General features: G+C 34.0%; 1 protein-coding gene across 8 annotated transcripts in view; it reads right to left on the reverse strand.

The window, feature by feature from the left end:
- Window positions 1–21,207, reverse strand: part of FBXW7 (F-box and WD repeat domain containing 7) — a 217,896-nt gene that overhangs the window by 131,776 nt on the left and 64,913 nt on the right. For 3 of the 8 annotated variants that reach the window (XR_004300497.1, XM_032413001.1, XM_032413002.1), the window contains exons 1-2: window positions 17,917–18,729; window positions 11,247–11,293 (exon numbers count right to left, since the gene is read on the reverse strand). The exons of 2 other annotated variants lie outside the window; for them this stretch is intronic. The gene's annotated coding sequence lies outside the window, so the exon portion shown is untranslated. Of the gene's footprint in view, window positions 1–11,246; window positions 11,488–17,916; window positions 18,736–21,207 lie in introns of those variants that run through there. 3 more of the 8 variants (XM_032413000.1, XM_032412999.1, XM_032412994.1) reach the window with 3 other exon arrangements.

A 21,207-nucleotide genomic window follows, 5' to 3' on the forward strand; every position in this document is an offset into this window, starting at 1 on the left:
AAGAAAGAAAGAAAGAAAGAAAGAAAGAAAGAAAAAGGAAGGAAGAAAGAAAGAAAGGGGAGGGGAGGGAAGGGAAGGGGAGGGGAGGGGAGGGGAGGGAAAGGAAAGGAAAGGAAAGCAAAGGAAAGGAAAGGAAAGGAAAGGAGGGAGGGGTAATTAGGGGACCACCTAGCTATGTTCAGTTTGTGATGTCAGCTTCTGTGTATCACAAAAATGTTTCAGCATGTGTTGAGAGATAGATGAGCAATTCAATCTTGCCCATTTTGTAGCTTAGCTGAAAGCAAAACCAATACAGCCTTAACATAGCTAGAAAACCACAATTAAAAATTCCCCAACTGGTGTGATCTAAACTTATAGAAATTAGAGTCTAGTTACTTCCTCTCTGCATATTTACTCCAAGGTGCAGTGAAATGGTCCCAAAAGAGAAGTGAGGAATTCTGTCTTGAAAAGTAGTATTCTCCCTAAATTACTAGCCAAAATGGAAAGCCAGTTCAGATTACAACATAACTTCACTAGGTAAAAGAGCATTCAATCAGGCGCCTGGGTGGCTCAGTTGTTAAGCGTCTGCCTTCCGCTCAGGTCATGATCCCAGGGTCCTGGGATCGAGTCCCACATCGGGCTCCCTGCTCAGCAGGAAGCCTGCTTCTCCCTCTCCCACTCCCCCTGCTTGTGTTCCTGCTCTCGCTATCTCTCTCTCTGTCAAATAAATAAATAAAATCTTTAAAAAAAAAAAAAAAAGAGCATTCAATCTACCACTAATGCTGTAAGAAAAATAGTCAAGCCAGAGGGACACTTCAGAATCAACCTATTTTCAAAACCATTAGCACTTCTACTTTTTCCAATTAAGCTGACTCTATAGTAAAACAAAAAGCCTAATTTTATACTAGTTTCTGCCTAATAAGCAAGATGGTGTCATTACTCCATCTCTTTAGAGCAAGTACAGTACTACAGTATCCTAGCAAATTAACTACAAGAGTAGCCAAAATCATGCAAAGAGCAAACCCAATAGTCATTCCCAAGATTCTTTTTATAGATAGCAATTTAGTCAATCAACCCTGGTGATCAATGGGGAGTTATATCAAAAGCAGACTGCCCTTATAGTCATAAAGCAGTGCTTTGGAAGCAAACCAGGTGGAGGGGCAGGGCAGGAACTATAGTTTTAAAACGTATAGCCAATACTACAATAAATACACCAATTTTCTTTATACTACACACTATAGAAAGTAATGCTTTATACATCCCTAATAATATCTTCTGTTTGTGGATAATAATAGGTATGGGTGGAGAACGGCAGAACCTTCTTCCCTGTTTATAAAATGGAGGATAATAGTGGTTTTAACAGGTATTATGGGGTATGAGAAAGAAGGGAATCTTGGAGGAAAATGGCCTAGGATGCTGACCTATTTCTAAAAGTCAGGGATGAGTTAAACTATAATCTCTCTCTAATGGAATGACTTAATAATAACTGAGATTCAAACTGGAAACCCTAAATCATCCCAAAATAAAACTATGGTCATAATATGCTACCTTTTAAAAAGAAAGTATATATTATTAAAATAGTTATATCAAAAAACATTTTAAATTGTTTTCCTTTCCAAAACATATTCTATGGAATTTATATTTTATCATAAGGTTTTTAATCACTTTGGAGCTAGAATTGCTGATTTCTATAACAAATGGGTTCAGAGAAGTCAGAAACCCTCAGGAGCAAAGTCTGAGGTTATACTATATATAATTATATATTACTATATAAATAAAGAAGTACTACACTTACTGAGTTAAAGTAGCCAGTCATCCATGGCAAGTAACAATACTAAACAAACAGAAAATGTTTACTTTATACTATTACTTTATACTATTTAAGAGAGATTTTCAGCAATTTTCCCCTAATTGGACCCTTTCCAAATGAAATCTTACAATATTTAAAACATATGAACAATATTATTAGTGTAAAATTTTTATGAGTTATAGATTTCCTGAGTTATATTTACTTACATAAAGAAAATTAATAAAGCAAAAAAAGGCTATCTAATAAGTATAAAAACATGTAATCATTGAGTTTTTATCAGTTTCAGCAACTTATTTCTATATTGTTTTGGTTACACTATATCAAGAAAATCCTGATACATAAAGATTAAGTAGTTGAATAAGAAATTTCTAAAAGATATATTGGAAATTTTCCATCCACATTCACAGTGTAATACTCCCTCTAGTCTTACACATTCCTGTCATGATGCCTAGAGACACTAGACATTACTAGAACACATTCCTACAGTGGGATGGCTAGCAATGATTTAACTATACATGGTAACGATTGATCTCTATCTAAATATATACCAGTACACCCAAATTAAGTGAAATATATTCCCAATTCAGCTTATTTTTGCCAGAACCAATAAAGTTACCTGCTAATTATACTTAACAAAACCTTCAAATCTGTGTTAAAACGTCTTTTCAGACATTTGCCTGGCAATAATCACATAAATGAATAAGAGAAAAAGTGGCAAAATTAAAAGAATTACCCACTATTACCAAATAGAATTGTGTTCCAGGAATTCAAATCTTACATAATATTAAGGGGGGGGAGACCATTACCAACAAATTTCAGGAAGCTTAACAGAATATTAGAAATGGATCTCTAAGTACAGAGAATATAATCAGAATATTCCTAAATTCACAATGAGAAGAGTATGTAACAGAAGTAGGATTTGAACCTGCCCAACATCAAAATTTAAGTTCTAATCATACCAGTTGTCTCAAAAACTGAATGGTGACCTAGATTGGCCTTCCTATTACTAAAGGTCTTAAAAGAATGATCCAATGCAGAAAAGACTTAAATAAGTGATATATTTAAAGATTTAAACTTTTAAAAAACCAGGCTATCCAATTTCATAGTAGGCAATAACAGGATTTTTTTTAATGAAATAGAAAAGTATTGTGAAAAATACAAAATAACAATACTACCAAAGGAAAAAATTGAATTAGCAAATCCAAAACCTTCTTTCAAGAAAATTTTCACTAGTGAATTCTATCAAATATTTAAGAAAACCATATGCCAAGTTTTATATAAACTTTAAGTCTGGCATACAAACATTGGCCAGTATTATACAAAACAGAGGAAAAGAGGACACTTTCAGCTTTGACAAAAAGTTTAGCAAATCAAATCCAGTAATATATAAAAATAATATGTCCTAACAAAGCGGAGTTTTCCTAAGAATGTAGAGTTAACATGAAAAATACTTAGTGTTAATTCACAGTAATAGCTTAAAAGAAAAAAACTAAATGATCATGGCAGTAAATGTAGAGCATCCAGGGACAAAATCAAATACCATAAATGATTAAAAACAGACAAATAAAACCACTGAGTAAAGAACTTCTTCAACCAGATAAAGGGTATCTATGAAAGTCCTATGGCTAACAACAGATTTAAGAGTGAAATAAATATATTCTCCCTAAGTCTGGGAACATGGCAAGAATGTCTGCTCTCATTTATTTATACTCATAATTATACTGCAGAAATCTAACATAAAAAGGTAAGAGAAAGAAAAACAAAAAGATCAAAAAAGAGGTAAAACTGTCTCTGTTCATATGATTGTTTATGTAGAAAATCCTAAGAAATCTAACCCAAAAAGGTACTATAAACAGGAAATAAGCACTGGTGAGGATATGGAGAAACTGAAACCCCTGTAAATTGGTGGTAGTAAAACACAATGGTGAAGCCAACTGTGGAAAAGTCTGGCAGTTTCTCAAAAAGCTAAACATAGAATTATACCACATGACCCAGCTATTCCATTTCTAGGTACATACCCAAGAGAACGGAAAAGAGGACTCAGATACGTGTACACCAATGTCCACTGCAGCATTAGTCACAAAAGCCAAAAGGGGTAAACAACCCAAGTATCCACAAGCAGATGAATAAATAAACAAAATGGAATGGAATATTATCCAGCCATAAAAAGAAATGAAATTCTAATGCATGCTACAACATAGATGAACTTTGAAAACTTTATGCCAAGTGAAAAGCCAGACATGAGACAAATACTGGATGATTCCACTTATATGAAATGTCTATCATAGGCAAATTCATATAGGCAGAAAGTTGATTAGATATTACCAGGACCTGGGAGAGGGAGAAAATGAGGAATTATTGCTTATTTAGTATAGAGTTCAGTATTTCTTATCACCTTAAAAAAAAAAAAACTGCCATACATTACTGAGAGCAATTAAAAGATAATCTAAATGAAAGATAAACCATGTTCATAAGCTAGAATACTAAATATTAATGTCAATTTGTCATAATGTCTTATTATGACATGTTATACTAAATATTGTATGATAGGTCTATTCTCAAAATTGTGAGATCAGATACTTCACCAAAGAAGACTCTCAAATTGCCAACACACAAAAAGATGCTCAATATTAACATCAGAGAAATATAAATTAAGCCAGAAATACCTCAACTTTGTGCTATTATTTTCATATACATTTAAAACTGAACAATACATAGTTTTTGCTTTAATCCTAGGTAATTTTTTAAATTAATAAAAGTGTATATAGTTGTTATAGTTACCCTTTTTTTAATGTTGATTCCTTACAGTAGATGGCACTTGTAATCTGGTGCCATTTCCCTTCAGACTAATGAACTTCCTTTAGAACTGCTTGCAATGCCAGTGGACTAGTGAAAAATTCCATCAGTTTTTGTTTACCTCTTCAATGGTTCTCTTGCTTCTAGAATTTCCCTCAGTATATTCTCAGTATATAGCTTGGCTAGGCCTAATTTCTGTCCTATGCCACTGAACGGCAGGAGGCTGGGATGCACCCAAAGCCAAGAAAGCTACACATCACAGTTGCAGGTTTATCTGGCTTCTGCCTCATTTTGGTCATTTTCTGCTGCTTTCAAACAGCTGGAAGTTTTTCTTTCAATATTTTACCCAGATTTTATAACTGTTATCTGAAGGATGATTCACTCAACTACTTCACTGGCCTGACTGCATCATTACCAGATGTCAGAAACTCAAAATTCTATTAATGTTTAGTGAAAAACTTCTAACATCCTTGATTTTCTTTCCTCCCTCCAAATTAGGACCTTCATCTCACCACATAAGAATTTAAAGTACTCCTACTTTCTTCTAGTGTTTTCTCCCTTAACTCACATAGTACACTGACAGTGATTTCTTATCTATCATACTGCTTTTATCATTAGAAACAATGTTTTCTGTGAAAACCAGGAAACATGTAATCAGAAACCTAATTTTAATTTTCAACTCCACCACTATCTATGAAACTATAAGTAAATCACAATCTCTGTGATCCCTATTTCTACCATCTACAAATCAGAATATCATCTGCCTCATTAGTTAAGCTTAGGACCAAAATATAATAATTAATGTTTACAAGTGTAGACAAGAATTGGTCAAAGATGTTATAGGCTTTGTGACATGAGAATAAGTGAATTGTTAAAATCATTATATAAAAAAGAACAAATGAACAGACTCGGACAGTCAGATAATGAGTTCATTCACTAATTCAAAAAGCATTTACTAAGTTCCAACCAGATATCAAACATTTTTTTTTTAAGATTTTATTTATTTATTTGACAGAGAGAGAGACAGCAAGAGAGGGAACACCAGCAGGGGGAGTGGGAGAGGGAGAAGCAGGCTTCCCGCCGAGCAGGGAGCCCGAAGCGGGGCTCGATCCCAGGGCCCTGGGATCATGACCTGAGCCAAAGGCAGACACTTAATGACTGAGCCACCCAGGCGCCCCTCAAACATTTTCAAGGCAAATTTTTCAGCATAAGTAATAATTTTGGGGTGCTGAGGACATAATAACTGAGGTAAAATAGGTAATGAAGAAATACATGGCATTTGTGAGGCATCACAAATCTGTGATAATTTATATAATAAAAACAGAGACCATCTCCTACAAGGATATGTAATGAGGAGGAGCAAAGCTTCAACCCAGTTTATGCTTAAGAGGTATATAAAAGAAAAGAGCAATAACAAACAAACAAACAAACAAACATGTAGTCGGAGACATCACAGAAAAACCATAAAGTACAGTATTACAGAAGACAAGGGAGAAGTGAATGTTAAGAAGAAGGAAAATACCAAATGCTGAAAAAGAGTAGGACAGGATGAGAAATGAAAACACACAGATTTAGCAACTGGAACTGTCTTACCTTGGGGATAATATGAAGCATTTTTTTTTAAAGATTTTATTTATTCATATATTTGAGAGAGACAGAGACAGAGATAGCAACAGAGAGCACAAGTGGAGAGGAGAGGGAGAAGCAGGCTCCCCACTGAGCAGTGAACTTGATGATTCGGCGCTCTATCCCAGGACCCTGGGATCATGACCTGAGCCGAAGGCAGACAGATGCTTAACTGACTGAGCCACCCAGGCACTCCAATATAAAGCATTTTAACATCAGCCTAACTAATGTCTGTCTACCTGGTTAGGTAAGAAAAGAAGTTTACTTTCACTCAAGGAAACAGAACGTTAGTAGAAACAACAGTCAAACTGCAGAAGGTAGTTGAAAAAGAATTGATAAACTGGACTAGAGTCAATATAAATCAAACAAGCTCAGTGATAATGGGAAGGATAGGGAAAGAGTAAAAGTAAGTATGATAAGACAGAGAACCCAGCATGGAGCATAATAAGAATAACAGAAAACAGCAAGGTTCAAGTGAAAGGAAGAAGGGATAAGATTAAGAATATAGATGTTAGCCTTTGAAATAAATGAAAACATCGTGTTCTTTGAGTAAAGACAGACTAAGGAAAGTATAAAATATGAAATGAGAAAAGAATGAGGAAAATAGAAATAGGACTGGTCTTTTGAGGACAGTGGAAAGGTTCCAAATAACTAATATGTAAAATGAAACAGAAGATCAAAATGAGATAAGGATTACCAGGAAGCACTGAGGCTAAAGCTAAGGGAAAAGTGTTGATTTATACTAGAAAACTCTAAAGACAGTAATAGGGTAGAACTCTAGCAAATCTAGGTAGTCCATGAACAGGGAACAAAACAAATGAACCGTTGTAATTATTTCAATTAATAGACTGGGAAATTTGTGAAGAAAGATTAGGAGAATGGAAACCTTGAGTATTCATAAGAATAAAATTGAGACGACGATTAGATTAAAGGTGGGTTACTCTGGATCAAGTTTTTCATTAAAAAAGAGGTAAGTTCTGAAGGAAAAAGCTTTTAGGAAAACTTCCTTGTATAATGTTACTATATAAATTGTACTGGGAGAAAAGGGAGTCAACTACTACTGTGTAATGGTTTTCGGACATTTGTACAAAAATAATGTGACATTTAGAATAATCCAAGTCCATCTGAGCTTTCCTCAGTAAGATTAGTAAGTAGTGAAAGACCCTTCTGATAAAGAATAGTTTAATTGTTCTATCCATGCAACCCTGGCCAAGGTATATTATGAATCACATCAGCAGAATAGCAAACTCGAAGACATGGGCTGAGAATCTGCTACCTATAGTATAAAGCAGCTCCTACTGACTTTAGTGACAAATTAGTGGTTTAACTAAAGGGTAATCCTTCTTACTCTTGTAAGAAAAAGGTGTCAATTAATATTAAACCCACATTTCAAATATAAATACTCAGTGAATATATTTATTATGTTAGTAAGCATATAGAACAAGAGAAGGAAAATATAGTTCACAAAAACCATTTTACCTTAACTCAGCCATAAATAGGTTATCAAAATCCTCTTAATTACCACATGCAACATATACCATAGAAGGAAGTAACTCTCAACTAAATCTTTTCATTTTTTATTACAACAGAAAATGTAACACCATCATGAATGAGATATGTCAGTTTTTATTTCCTTTTCCATTGCAAAATGTCCATGGATGGTATAACAGAAACTATAAAAATACCAAACTGAAGAACAATATTACCTTTCCTATGGACACTTGATTGTTAACCAATGGATACCATGATTTAAAATCAACTAAAAAGATGAGTATCAATAACCTTAGCTCTATAAAATTTCATAAAAATAGACTTCAGATTATTTGAAGTTAATACAGAATAGTATTAGATAATACGAATGATACAAACAAAAGTAAATTTCCTTAATAAAAATATATTTACTATAGTATATTACAATCCCTTGCCCTCACACAGAAGACCAAGGTTACTTAGAATGGTGATATCCCATTGTCATATGCCATTTCTCTATAAACCTACATTAGACAACAGTATAGAACAATTCATTCTGAAATATGCCTTCAATTGATAGAAGCCACACAATGATAAAAAATAAGAAACTAAAATTGTTCCATAAAAATCAAGAAGATACATACCTAACTAAAGCAGAGGTAAACTATACATATTCCACATGTAAGTTTACAAATACATCAAAATATTACTGCCAACAAATATCCTGCACAAGACTAAAACCAGTAAGATTCTCAAAATCTATTCTCTCTTCAGAGAAAAGATAAAAAGAACTCGGATAATAGTGTTAGCCTAAAAGGCAATGGTTTATTAAGGTCTGACATCAAACACACATTAACTGCCATGATAAACTAAAGTAGTACCCAATCCAAAAAACTAAACATGAATTCACAAGACTAATATCAATGAATTTATCACACACAGCTAACATTTTCATGGTAACCCATGGGATCAAAATATAACATTTTGTTTAAAACAATTAGCTAAGGAATTGAAGCACAAATACAAAGATAATTGCTTCCTTTGGGCTTTGGCTGTCAAACACAAGAAATGCCATTACTTCACAGTCCTACGATAATTAAAACTTTGTCACAGATTTGCACTATCAATGAATATTTATTTAAAAATACATTTGCGGGGTGCCTGGGTGGCTCAGTAGGTTAAGCGTCTACCTTCAGCTCAGGTCATGATCCTGGAGTCCTGGGATAGAGCCCCACATCAGGCTCCCTGCTCAGCACAGAGTCTGCTTCTTCCTCTGCCCTTTACCCTGCTTGTGCTCTCTCTCTCTCTCTCTAATAACTAAAATCTTTTTAAAAAATACATTTGCAATATGACACTAAAAGCACAAGCAACAACAACAACAAAAAACAGATGACTGAATGTCATCAAAATTAAGAACTTTTTTGCTTCAAAAGACACCAGAAATAAAGTGAATAGACAATCCACAGAATGGGAGAAAGTAGTTACAAGTCATGTATCTCATAAGGGAATAGTCTTCAGAATATATAAAGAATGCTTACAATTCAACAATAAAAAGACAACCCAATTAAGAAATGGGCAAAAGATTTGAACAGACATTTCTCCAAACAACATATGTAAATGGTCAATAAGCACATGAAATAATGCTCATCATCAGTCAGTATAGAAATGAAAATCAAAACCACAATGAAATACCATTTCACACTCATTAGGATAGCTAAAACACAGAAAAGCCTAACAATAACAAGAGTCTGTGAAGATGTGGAAAATCTGGAACCCTCATATCCTGTTGGTGGGATTATAAAATAGTGCAGCCACTTTGACAGTTCCTCAGAGTTAAACAGAGAGGTATCACATTACCCTGCAATTCCATCTCTCTAAGCATTTATCTAAAAGAAAAACACACATCCACACAAAAACTTATACAAAAATGTTCACTGCAGAAGCATTCCTAATAGCCAAAAAGTAGATACAACTCATCAACTGATGAATGGATACACAAAATGTGGTATACAATGGCATGTTTTTTCCATAAAAATGAATGACACACACTACAACATGGGTGAACCTTGAAAATATTACATTACGTGAAAGCATCCAGACACAAAATGACAAACAGTATATGCTTCCATTTATATGAAATGCCCAGAATAGGCAAACCCATAGAAACTGAAAATATACTGGTGGTTGCTTGGAGGCAGAGCAGGCGGTGGGGCAGGGAAGGGTGTTTAAAGGGAATTAGGGAGTGACTGCTAATGGATAAAATGGTGGATGGAAGTGTCCTAAAATTAGATGGTAGTGACAGTTGTACATCTCTGAATATACTAAAAACCATTAAATTGTACACTTAGGGATGAATTTTCTGATATGTAAAGTGCATTCCAATAAAGCAGTTACTAAAATTAATTTGCAAAAATGAAATATATGATGTAAGTATATACAATGCAAAGATGACTGCCTCCCTCAAACTAACTCAAATATATGCATCAATGGGGAAAAAAATATTATGTTAATTTTTTCTACTTAATATATCTCCAGAAATCAGTTACCACATTTTTAGGTAGTAAAATTTGTTTGAGATTTTTTAACATCATTTGCTCCTTAAAATGTTACATTTATTATAAATATACAGTAAGCTGAATAGTTATAACTGTTCAATATTTAAGCATCAACTGTGATTATTACAGAATTTTAGAAACATCATTTGGTTAAATATTTATTCTTTCAAACACATCAAAAAGCATAATAAAAGAAATCAATGTTTATTATTAAATATTTCTTCATGTATCTAGGAAACTTCCATTAGCTAATCAAATAAATGTATTCATTCTTAATAATATTTCACTAACTACATTAAAACAATTAAACGAAGACACCTGATAAACCAATGCCTCACATTGCTGAAGTATATTTAATAATTTTGAAATCTATCACTATTAACTATTAATCTATACAGTCACCAGAGTCTAAAATGCAATGTAAAGTAAAACACATTCTAGGATTAACTATCTACTTTCAGTCAAAATAAAAAAGTAAAAGCTTTACCTAGTGAAAGCATATGTTTACGAAATTCTTCATATTTTGTTATTACAAAGAAACTGGAGGAACACAAATAGGAAATAGCTTAGGGCCTTACCAGAGTACTGGTCTTCATGTTGACTTACTGGGGTAAACAGGACCTAATGTTAAGGAGGAGTCAAGTAATGGATGGCTAAAGAAATCTGTACTACTATCAACAGCTAAGAGAAAACTGCTACAAAAATCTTACATGAGGATAATCCTGTTTCATTCACCAAAGTATTAGCATTCCTGCTCAGTAAGACTACTACTTTATTTGAAGTCTTTTAATATTTAGATTGCACACTCAAAGAATTTTCTAAATACAGTGTGTACAAAGACTCAGAAGGGGATCAGAATAAATATAAAGAAATTCCAGTACCAGGTAAAAATTAAAAGAAATATGAATTATATTTATAATTTACACTGGCTATTGTAAACGACATTCAGGTAACATACATGCAAACTTAAGTAACATGTAAAACATTTAACACCGAGAATATGTACTTACCTAATACTTAACAGCCTTTTAAAAGTCCCCCTGCTGGTTGAAACTCCCTAAATAAGAAAAAAAAGAAGAGGAAGAGGAAAAGCAAGGGGAAGAGGAAGAAGAAGAAAAAGAAGAAGAACGAGGAATAGTTTTTCCACTTCAGAAGTTACCCCTACTCTGTAAAATCTACCCAAGAATCCAATTTATATGAGAATAATTTGGGTTTTTTTACAACACTTAAACACAAATCATATGCTGAAACTTTGGCACATGATAAATATAAAACATTTTTTCTTAATCTTATAAACAATTTAAATTTTATATGTAATATATAGAAAAGCTAATGAATTATCAAGATATTGGCAGAGTTTATTAGATTGGCAGAGTTTACTAGACTACAAAGAATGAGCTCTATAACAAATCAGATTTTAAAATTATAGACCAAGACAACAGCAAACTAACACTGTCTCAGAGAAGCACTCATATGTTAAATTCTTCCTGACCATTAACATACAATGTCATATACTACATTCTAGTATCTGTAGTTACCACCTTGTAAGTAGCACCTAGACAATCTAACTATAGAGTTAAAGTACTAGTCACTGAGGTAGAAAAATTCTTTACAAAGTATTCATTCTATTTTTTTTTTAAAGATTTATTTGTCAGAGAGAGAGAGAAAGAGAGCGGCAGGCAAAGGGAGAAGCAGGCTCCTCACTGAGCAAGAAGGCCAATGCAGGACTCGATCCCAGGACCCTGGGATCATGACCTGAACCAAAGGCAGATGCTTAACTGACTGAGCCACCCAGGATCCCTTCATTCTATTTTTTTAAATTAAAGTAAGGAGCATTTTAAAATCCACCTAATGTTGGGACGCCTCTCTCTCATTCTCTCTCTCTCAATAAAAAAATAAAATAAAATCAACCTAATGTTAATAGAAAAAAGTTAAAATATTTTACCCATAATAAAAGGAAATGTATAAACTAATTTTACTATTTACAAAAGTAAGTTGTAAATAATTTTATAATATAGTATATACCCTTTCAGTCAAGTGTCAAGTCAAAATAACCTTCAAAACAAAGTTCAAAATGCAAGAAAAAAAGCACTAAATATTATAGAGCTTTTATTGTTTGCCAGGCACATTGTTCAGGACTTGAAAAAACTGAAACACACTTTTAATTACCTCATTTACTCCCCATTTTACAGATTAAAAAAACAAGCCTTATAGAAATTAAGTTGCCTACTTAGAGATATAGCAGCTGCCTTTGCACAATCCAATGTCTTTAAGGCATGGTACTATGACTCTTCAAAAACGAAACAAAACTGGGGCACTTGGCTGGCTCAGTTGGTAGAGAATGTCATATACTCTTGATCTCAGAGTTTTAAGTTCAAGCCCCACACTGAGTGTGGAGCCTACTTAAAAAAAAAAAAAAAAAAAAAAAAACAAGACGTAATATTACATAAAACTAGCTCAGTCGGTTAAGCGTCTGCCTTCAGCTCAGGTCATGATCCGGGGGTCCTGAAATCGAGCCTTGTGTCAGCTCCATGCTTGATGGGGAATCTGATTGCCCCTCTCCCTCTGCCCCTCCCACACACCCCTGCTCATGCTCATGTTCTTGCTCTCTCTCTCAAATAAATAAAATCTTTAAAATATATGTGTATATATAACATAAACTTAGACTGTCTCTTTTAGAGTAAAGAAAAGTGTTCTTAAATTCCTTTTAAAGAATTACCAGAATACAAATCATGTATCTTACTAACAGAAAATGGTATCATACCAGAATTTACAATACTACATACAAAATAAAATACAAATGTTTTCTTATAGTAAGCCACACCCAAAAGATTTTCTATCACTACTACTGTTAAAATCCATCAAATTTATCCATCCATAGGCCATTGAAAAAGGAAGAAGAAAAAGTGTATTAGAGACTTAAAAATGAAGGTTAAAACAATAAAGCTTCTTCTATGAGATGACAGAAAAATATCGTCATGACTTTCAGATAGGCAAAAATTTCTTAAACAAGACATGAAGATCAACAAATGGGACTTCATTAAAATTTAAAAGTTATGTTCTTAAAAAAGTGAAAATGCAAGCTACAGAGCAGCAGAAAATATTCACAATGCCCATATCCAACAAAGGACTCATGAACAAAATATTATTTTAGAAAAATAAGTCACCAAGAACAAGACAACCCAATTTTTAAAACAGGCTAAAGGCCAAACAAAACTTCACAAAAAAATAATTTTAAAACCCAATAAGCATATTGAAAAGGTACTCAATATCACTATCAGAAAAACATAGATAATGCAATAAGAAACTATTACCAACCAAAATGAGTAAGATTTATCTAAAAACCAGACAATACCAAGTGTGAGTGACTGCCGGGAGATATGTAAATTAGTATTACCAGTATGGAAAACTATTTGGAAGTATCTACAAAAGGTGAAAATACCCATAGCCAATGACTAAGTAATACCATACCTGGGTACACAAGCAATAGAATGTGTACATATGTGCACAAAAAGCTATACACAAAGTTTATCACAGCAGCTTTATCTAAAGAGCCCAAAACTCTATATAACCCAAACCGTCCACTGGCAAAGGGGGGAAATAAACGTAGCATATACATATTCATGAAATCCTAAACCTCAGTGAAAATGTCATACACAAAACAAGATACATCTCACAAACATAATGCTGTTTGAAAGAAGCCAGGTGTGGGTGTGTGTGTATATATATATATATTTTTTTAATTTAATAAATTCAAAAACAAGACAAACTAATCTCTGATCACAAAGTCAGAATAGTAGTTAACTTTGGGTGAAGGGGTTATTTGATTGGGACAGGACACAGGGCAGCTTCAGATAAGTTGATATACTGATCTATGTTGCAACTACAAAGGTATGTTCACTTTGTAAGTTTATCAATATAGAAAAGTTAATCTATAATTTTCTGTATGTAAATTATACTTCAATTATTTTAAAAGTTTTTAATTTTTTTAAGATTTATTTAGAGATAGCACATGCACATGAGTCGGGGGCAGGGGCAGAAGGAGAGAGAGAATCTTAAGCAGGTTCCATGCCCAGCGTGCAGCCCGACTCAGGGCTCAATCTCACAACCCTAAATCATGACCTGAGATGAAACCAAGAGTGAGACACATAACCAACTGAGCCACCCAGGTGCCCCTTAAAAGTTTATTTTTAAAAAACAAATGAAAAATTACTTCACAGTAAAATAACTTCAGGTCATCATACTGATGATATGTACTAATTTAAAAATCTGAATTTCCTAACAGTATATTTCAATTTATTTCTACTGACTCTATATAGATAAATATGCCTGGCCATTTTGTATTAATAAGTTTTGAGAATAGTTTCAATGTAAATATAAATTTTAACAGCAAAGAATTCCTTATAATTGTCTATTAATACTAGAGAAAATTTTACATAAAATCTTGCTAATGTCTGTTCTACACAGGCTCAAGTTAGGTTTACAAATGTGTAATTTTGTACACATATTAAAAGTATTAATAGCTAACTCAGAAATTGATTTCAAAAGCAATCAGATGATCAAGCCAAGCATTCATAAAAATGTTAAGGCAAACTACTTGGCCCAGTTGCTTAGAAAATCTTAAGACTTTTGACAAAGGAGGCAAGAATATACAGTGGGGAAAAGACAGTCTCTTCATTAAATGGTGTTGAGAAAACTGGACAGCTACATGCAAAAGAATAAAACTGGACCACTTTCTTACACCATACACAAAAATAAATTCAAAATGGATTAAAAACTTAAATGTAAGATCTAAAACCATAAAATTCCTAAAAGAAAACATAGGCAGTAAACTCTTAGACATTGGCCTAAGCAATATTTTTTTGTGTATGTCTCCCAGGCAATGGAACAAAAGCAAAAATAAACAATTAGAACTATATCAAACTAAAAAGCTTTTGCAGTGAAAGAAACCATAAACAAAATGAAAAGGCAACCTACTGAATGGGAAAAGATATTTGCAGATGACATATCAGATACAGGGTTAATACCCAAAATATACAAAGAACTCATATAACTAAATACCAAACAACTAATAATCCAATTTTAAAAATGGTCAGAGGGGGCACCTGGGTGGCTCAGTGGGTTAAGCATCCAACTCTTGATTTCAGCTCAGGTCGTGATCTCAGGGTTCTGATATCAAGCCCCACGTCAGGCTCAAGCACTGGGTATGGAGCCTGTTTAAAATCCTTCTTCCCTCTCCCTCTGGCCCTCTCTCCTCTAATAATAATAATAATAACAACAACAACAACTGGGCAGAAGACCCAAATAGACATTTTTCCAAAGACGACATACAGATGGCCAACACACACATGAAAAGGTGCTCAGTATCATTCATCCTCAGGGAAATGCAAATCAAAGTGACAATGAGATATCACCTCACACCAGTGAGAATGGCAAGCAATTATCAAACAGACTAGAAAAAACAAGTGTTCACAAGGATATGGAGAAAAGGAAACCTTGGTGCACTGTTGGCGGCAATGTAAACTGATGCAACCACTATGGAAAACATTGTGAAGGTTCCTCAGAAAGTTAAAAATACAACTAACATATGATCCAGCAATTCCACCTCTGGGTATATACTCAACAAAAACAAAAAACACTAATTCAAAAGATACGTACACCTCTATGTTTATTGCAGCATTACTTACAATAGTCAAGATATGGAAGCAACCTAAGTGTCCATGGAAAGATGAATGGATAAAGAAGATATTGGGTACACACACACACACACACACAAACACACACACACACACAGGAATATTACTCAGCCATAAAAAAGAATAAAACCTTGCTATTTGCAACAACATGAATGAACCTAGAAGGTATTATGCTCTCTAAAATAAGTCAGACAGAGAAAGATATATGCCATATGATCCCACTTTTATGTGGAATCTAAAAAACAAAACAAATGAACCAACAAAACACAAACAGACTCATACGTACAGAGAACAAACTGGTGGTTGCCAGGGGATGGGAGGGAGGGAAGTGAAACAGATAAAGTGGATTAAGAGGTATATACTTCCAGTTACAAAATAAGTCAAAGAGATGAAAAGTACAGCAGAGGGAATATAGTCAATAAGACTGTAATGACTTTGTATGGTAAAAGATGGTAACTACACTTATCATGGCAAACACTTCATAACGTATATAATTGTCAAATCGCGATCTTGTACACCTGAAACTAATATGTCAGCTGTACTTCAATTAAAAATAAAAAATTTGGGGGGCACCAGCTGGCTCAGTTGGTAGACCATGCAACTCTTGATCTTGGGGGTTGTAAGTTCAAGCCCCATGTTGGACATAGAGCTTACTTAAAGAAAATAAATTAATTAAAATAAAAAATAAAATGTGGAGTTATTTTTAAATTTTTTTAATAAATAACTTTTAGGGCGCCTGGGTGGCTCAGTTGGTTAAGCGACTGCCTTTGGCTCAGGTCATGATCCTGGAGTCCCTGGATCGAGTCCCGCATCGGGCTCCCTGCTCGGCAGGGAGCCTGCTTCTCCCTCTGACCCTCCCCTCTCTCATGTGCTCTCTCTCATTCTCTCTCAAATAAATAAATAAAATCTTTAAAAAAAAATAAATAAATAAATAAATAAATACATAAATAAATAACTTTAAAAAATTTTAAAGCCAATAACGTTTTGAAGAAAAGCCTTGCAAATAAGTAATCCTACAGAGCTAAAAAATTTTTAGGTTGATATTTACAATGGTACCTTCCTTATTCAAAATACAAACAGTCCTATCACTCATCCACTTTTCCACTGTATTTACGTAATAACTATGATTTCATCTAACCAACTTCTATTCCTCTTTAAATATCATTATTTGATCAAATTTGAAAACTTTTATCTTGATGGAAACCCACCTTATCAGTCACAACAACAACCTATTTGTCTTGAGTTGATTTTTTTGTTGTATGAGTCTTTAAGACAATGTTCAGAGGAACAGAATGCTATAAGCTCCGAAAGTTCAGTTCCCTGAACAATTCCCAGAGGCAGAGCTTCCTTTGGACAAACTTAACTTTACACAACTCATCAAAACCTTACAATAACCTTCCTCAGTCTTGTGTTATTCTATCCTTAAGAGCCTGGCCTGGTAGACTCCTCCAAACCTCCAATCAGCCAGAAATTATCATCAGGTTTCTACAAGAAGGTAGCTGGCCACTCAGGTGCAGTTCTGAGACATAAGATGCACAAGCAACCCTTTCACAAAACTGATTTTTTTAATCAGTCTAACCATTCACCCGGCCCCCAAGCCAGACACCTGCTTCTTCTAATTCAGGTATTTAGCTTTCTAAATGGTATTCACCAGGTTACTCACCAAGAATAATGTAAGACCCACTTTGAGAAACTTTTGATAGGAACAAAACTGTTAATTTGAGAGGCACCTTAGAACTAGAAGAGGGGAAAAAAACCTTCCCTCAAGAGAAGTTTGCTTTATCTTCCTAAAAAAAGAAAGATCAACTTAGTGAATATAAGGAAGATCTCTCCAGAGGTCACACATCTCAGCAAAACAAGATAAATACCAGGAGAAGGGTGAGGATCACAGATATGGTTCACCTTGAAACTTAAGAACCAACAGATCCCATCTAACATCTAAAGAACCTGCAGAAACTAGACATGGGTTTATTAGAAAAATTACCTAACTTCCATGATTTCTGGTAATACAAAAGATCCCGGAGAGGATGATAAGGATGTAAGCAGAACAGTCTTCCCCTAAAATAAAAGATGCAGGATGAATTCAGTGACTGCACACTGTTCACTCAGCAATAAATTTAATAAAGATTTCTCATGAACTATAACCATGTAAATATTCACATTTGAAAATCTAGCATCTTTAAATAGTGCTAATGATATATTTCCCTAGTATACTGTTATTTTTTGTTTTCTATTTTAATTTTGTAGGTGGAAAAGCTGGAGCTAGACTAGTATCAAATATAAAAAAAGCAGGATCGCAGCTAGTCAAGAGTTGTAAGCAGTTAGATATCAGATCTTGAATTACCTGGAACAAAGCATTAGAAATCATTTCTCAAATTACCCATCATCCATTCTATTTAGCCTAAGTACAATATTTCACAAATCAGCCCAGTGCAAATCAATAGTCCTATCTCCATCTTATACAGAAGTGAATCCTAGATAGCCTTTAAATGTCTTCAAAAACCTTCACACCATCACATTTTTTACGAAAGATGTAAATTTGTACTTTAAAAATCTCATGTTGCATTTCTATTTCCTGAACAAAGAAGGCGCAGCACTCAGTATTTATCCTCTCAAGCATCTTGCCTGATTGCTTCAAAACTGCAAATCAACACTTATATAATACCTCAGAGTTTGAAAGGAATCCCTCAACATTTTGATGACATTATCATAGACACTACCAACAAATCTAAAAGTAAATTCATGGTACCTTTGAAATATCTCATTTGCCCCACCTGTTACAACACTACAAAATGTAAGTTTCGGGGCACCTGGGTGGCTCAGTCATTAAGCGTCTGCCTTCAGCTCAGGTCATGATCCCAGGGTCCTGGGATGGAGCCCCCACATCGGGCTCCCTACTCAGCGGGAAGCCTGCTTCTCCCTCTCTTGCTCCCCCTGCTCGTGTTCCCTCTCTCGCTGTGTCCCTCTCTGTCAAATAAATAAATAAAATCTTAAAAAAGAAAAAAAAAAGTAAGTTTTGATACAATTTATCTGCATTTTTATAATCCTTTTCACTACACAAATACACCTTTATAAAGTTAAGCCCCAACCATTTTCTTCAACATTCCCACAAACCTTAGAAGTATTTCTAAATTCCTCACAGTTCCTCTAAATTGCCAATTTTTACAATGTACTTCTTATGAAGCTTGTGCTTCAAAATAAAATAAAAATACAACATATCAAAATTAGTATGACGCAATCAGTGTAGTGCTTAGAAGGAAATTTGTAGCATTAAATGCCTATATTAGAAATGAAAAAGAAGAAAAGTTTTAAATTGATAAGATTCCACCTTAAGAAAATGGACATAGAAGAGCAAGATAAACTCAAAGCAAGCAGTAGGAAGGCAATAATAAAGAGCAGAAATGAATGGATATCAATGGAATTGAAAACAGAAAAATAGAGAAAAATGGATACAAAAGCTGGTTCTTTTAAAAGTCCAATAAAATTAATAAACCTCTATCAAGACTAATCAAGGGAAAAAAGGAGAAAGATAATATAAATTACCAAAACAAGGATTGAAAGCAGGGATCTCACTATAGACTTTAGACACAAAAAGACACAAAAAGAATAATTACAAAATACTTAAAATAACTAAGGAATACAAATTAATGTCTACAAATTCAGCAACTAAGATGAAATGGATCATTTCATTCTGAAAGAGAAAAACTGCCAAAACTTATTAAAGTAACCTGAATTTTCTAGTATATATTAAAGAAAACAAATTTGTAGTTAAAATTCTGCCAAAAATCACATGCTCTGATGGTTTCATAACAAATACTACAAAACATGTAGGAAAAACAATGTCAATTAAACACAATTTACTCTAGAAAATAGAAGAGGAGGCAATACTTCCCAACTCAAAATACCAAAGCAAGACAAAGATATTTTAAGAAAATAGCAGAGGGCGCCTGGGTGGCTCAGTCGTTAAGCGTCTGCCTTCGGCTCAGGTCATGATCCCAGGGTCCTGGGATCGAGTCCCACATCGGGCTCCCTGCTCGGCAGGAAGCCTGCTTCTCCCTCTCCCACTCCCCCTGCTTGTGTTCCCTCTCTCGCTCTCTCTCTGTCAAATAAATAAATAAAATCTTTAAAAAAAGAAAAAAAAAGAAAAGAAAATAGCAGAAACAACATCTTTCACGAAGGATACAAAAATCCTCAACAAAATAGCAGAAACAACATCCTTCATGAGGATACAAAAATCCTCAACAAAATAAGCAAACTCAACCCAGCAATATAAAAATGAATAAAAGCTCATAAGCAAGTAGGGTTTATGGCAAGACTACAAAGCTGGTTCAATATTTGAAAATCAAACAAGGAATTATATTACATTAATGAAGAAAAACCACATGATCATTTCAATAGCTAAAGAGGCACTAGACAAAATCCAGCATCCATTTTTCATTAAAAATAACAAAAAAATAAAGCAGAGTAGGAATAAAAGGGAATTTCCTTCAACAACTAAAAGCCATTTAAATAAACCTACAGCTAATTCTATATTTAACAATAAACAACTAATAAAAGACCAGGAACAAGGCAAAGACGTTTGTTCTACTCAGCATCGTTACTGGAAGTCCTAGCAAGTGCAGTTAGGAAAAAAGTAAGAATAAAGACATACAAACTGGAAATTAAGAAATGAAAACGGTCTTTATTTGTATGCATGACTATCTACATAGAAAACGTAGACAAAGGCTACAGAAAAGCTCCTACAACTAATAAAAGATTGTGACAATTCATGGGATATGGGAACCTGACTGGATACAGAATAAACATACTAGGCAAGAAGACTCCGAAGGTTGTAAGTATTATAGATCACAGCAAGAAACATATCCTCTGTTTGAACCACTTGGTTCAAGTGGCGACTTACAGATCTTCCTGTTTATAAAGGCACATTTTCCCCTTTATAACAGTAAGTGATATATGGGATAACAACTTGATATTAGGTATATATCCTGTTTCCAGCAGTCCTTCCCCAAATGTTTTGGCACTCACTAATGTGTCTGTCCTAAATTGTTTCACTGGGGTTTTCAGTAAGATAATTTTCTAGTTCTAACACTACTTAAAAATGTGTTAACTTCTTTCTTCTCTAAAGAAGGGTTCCCTTTTCCCTTATCCCTCTTATCACTCTAGACTCATAAATTATTTTTTCAATTTAAGATTTTATCATTATTTACAAGCATCCTTTCACCAATGCTCAGATAGTTCCAGATTTGGCCAGTAGGGAACTCCTGTGATTTGGGGT

Source organism: Phoca vitulina, unplaced genomic scaffold (genome assembly GCF_004348235.1).
Source record: "Phoca vitulina isolate PV1807 unplaced genomic scaffold, GSC_HSeal_1.0 scaffold14, whole genome shotgun sequence".
In the NCBI taxonomy this organism is placed as follows: domain Eukaryota; kingdom Metazoa; phylum Chordata; class Mammalia; order Carnivora; family Phocidae; genus Phoca; species Phoca vitulina.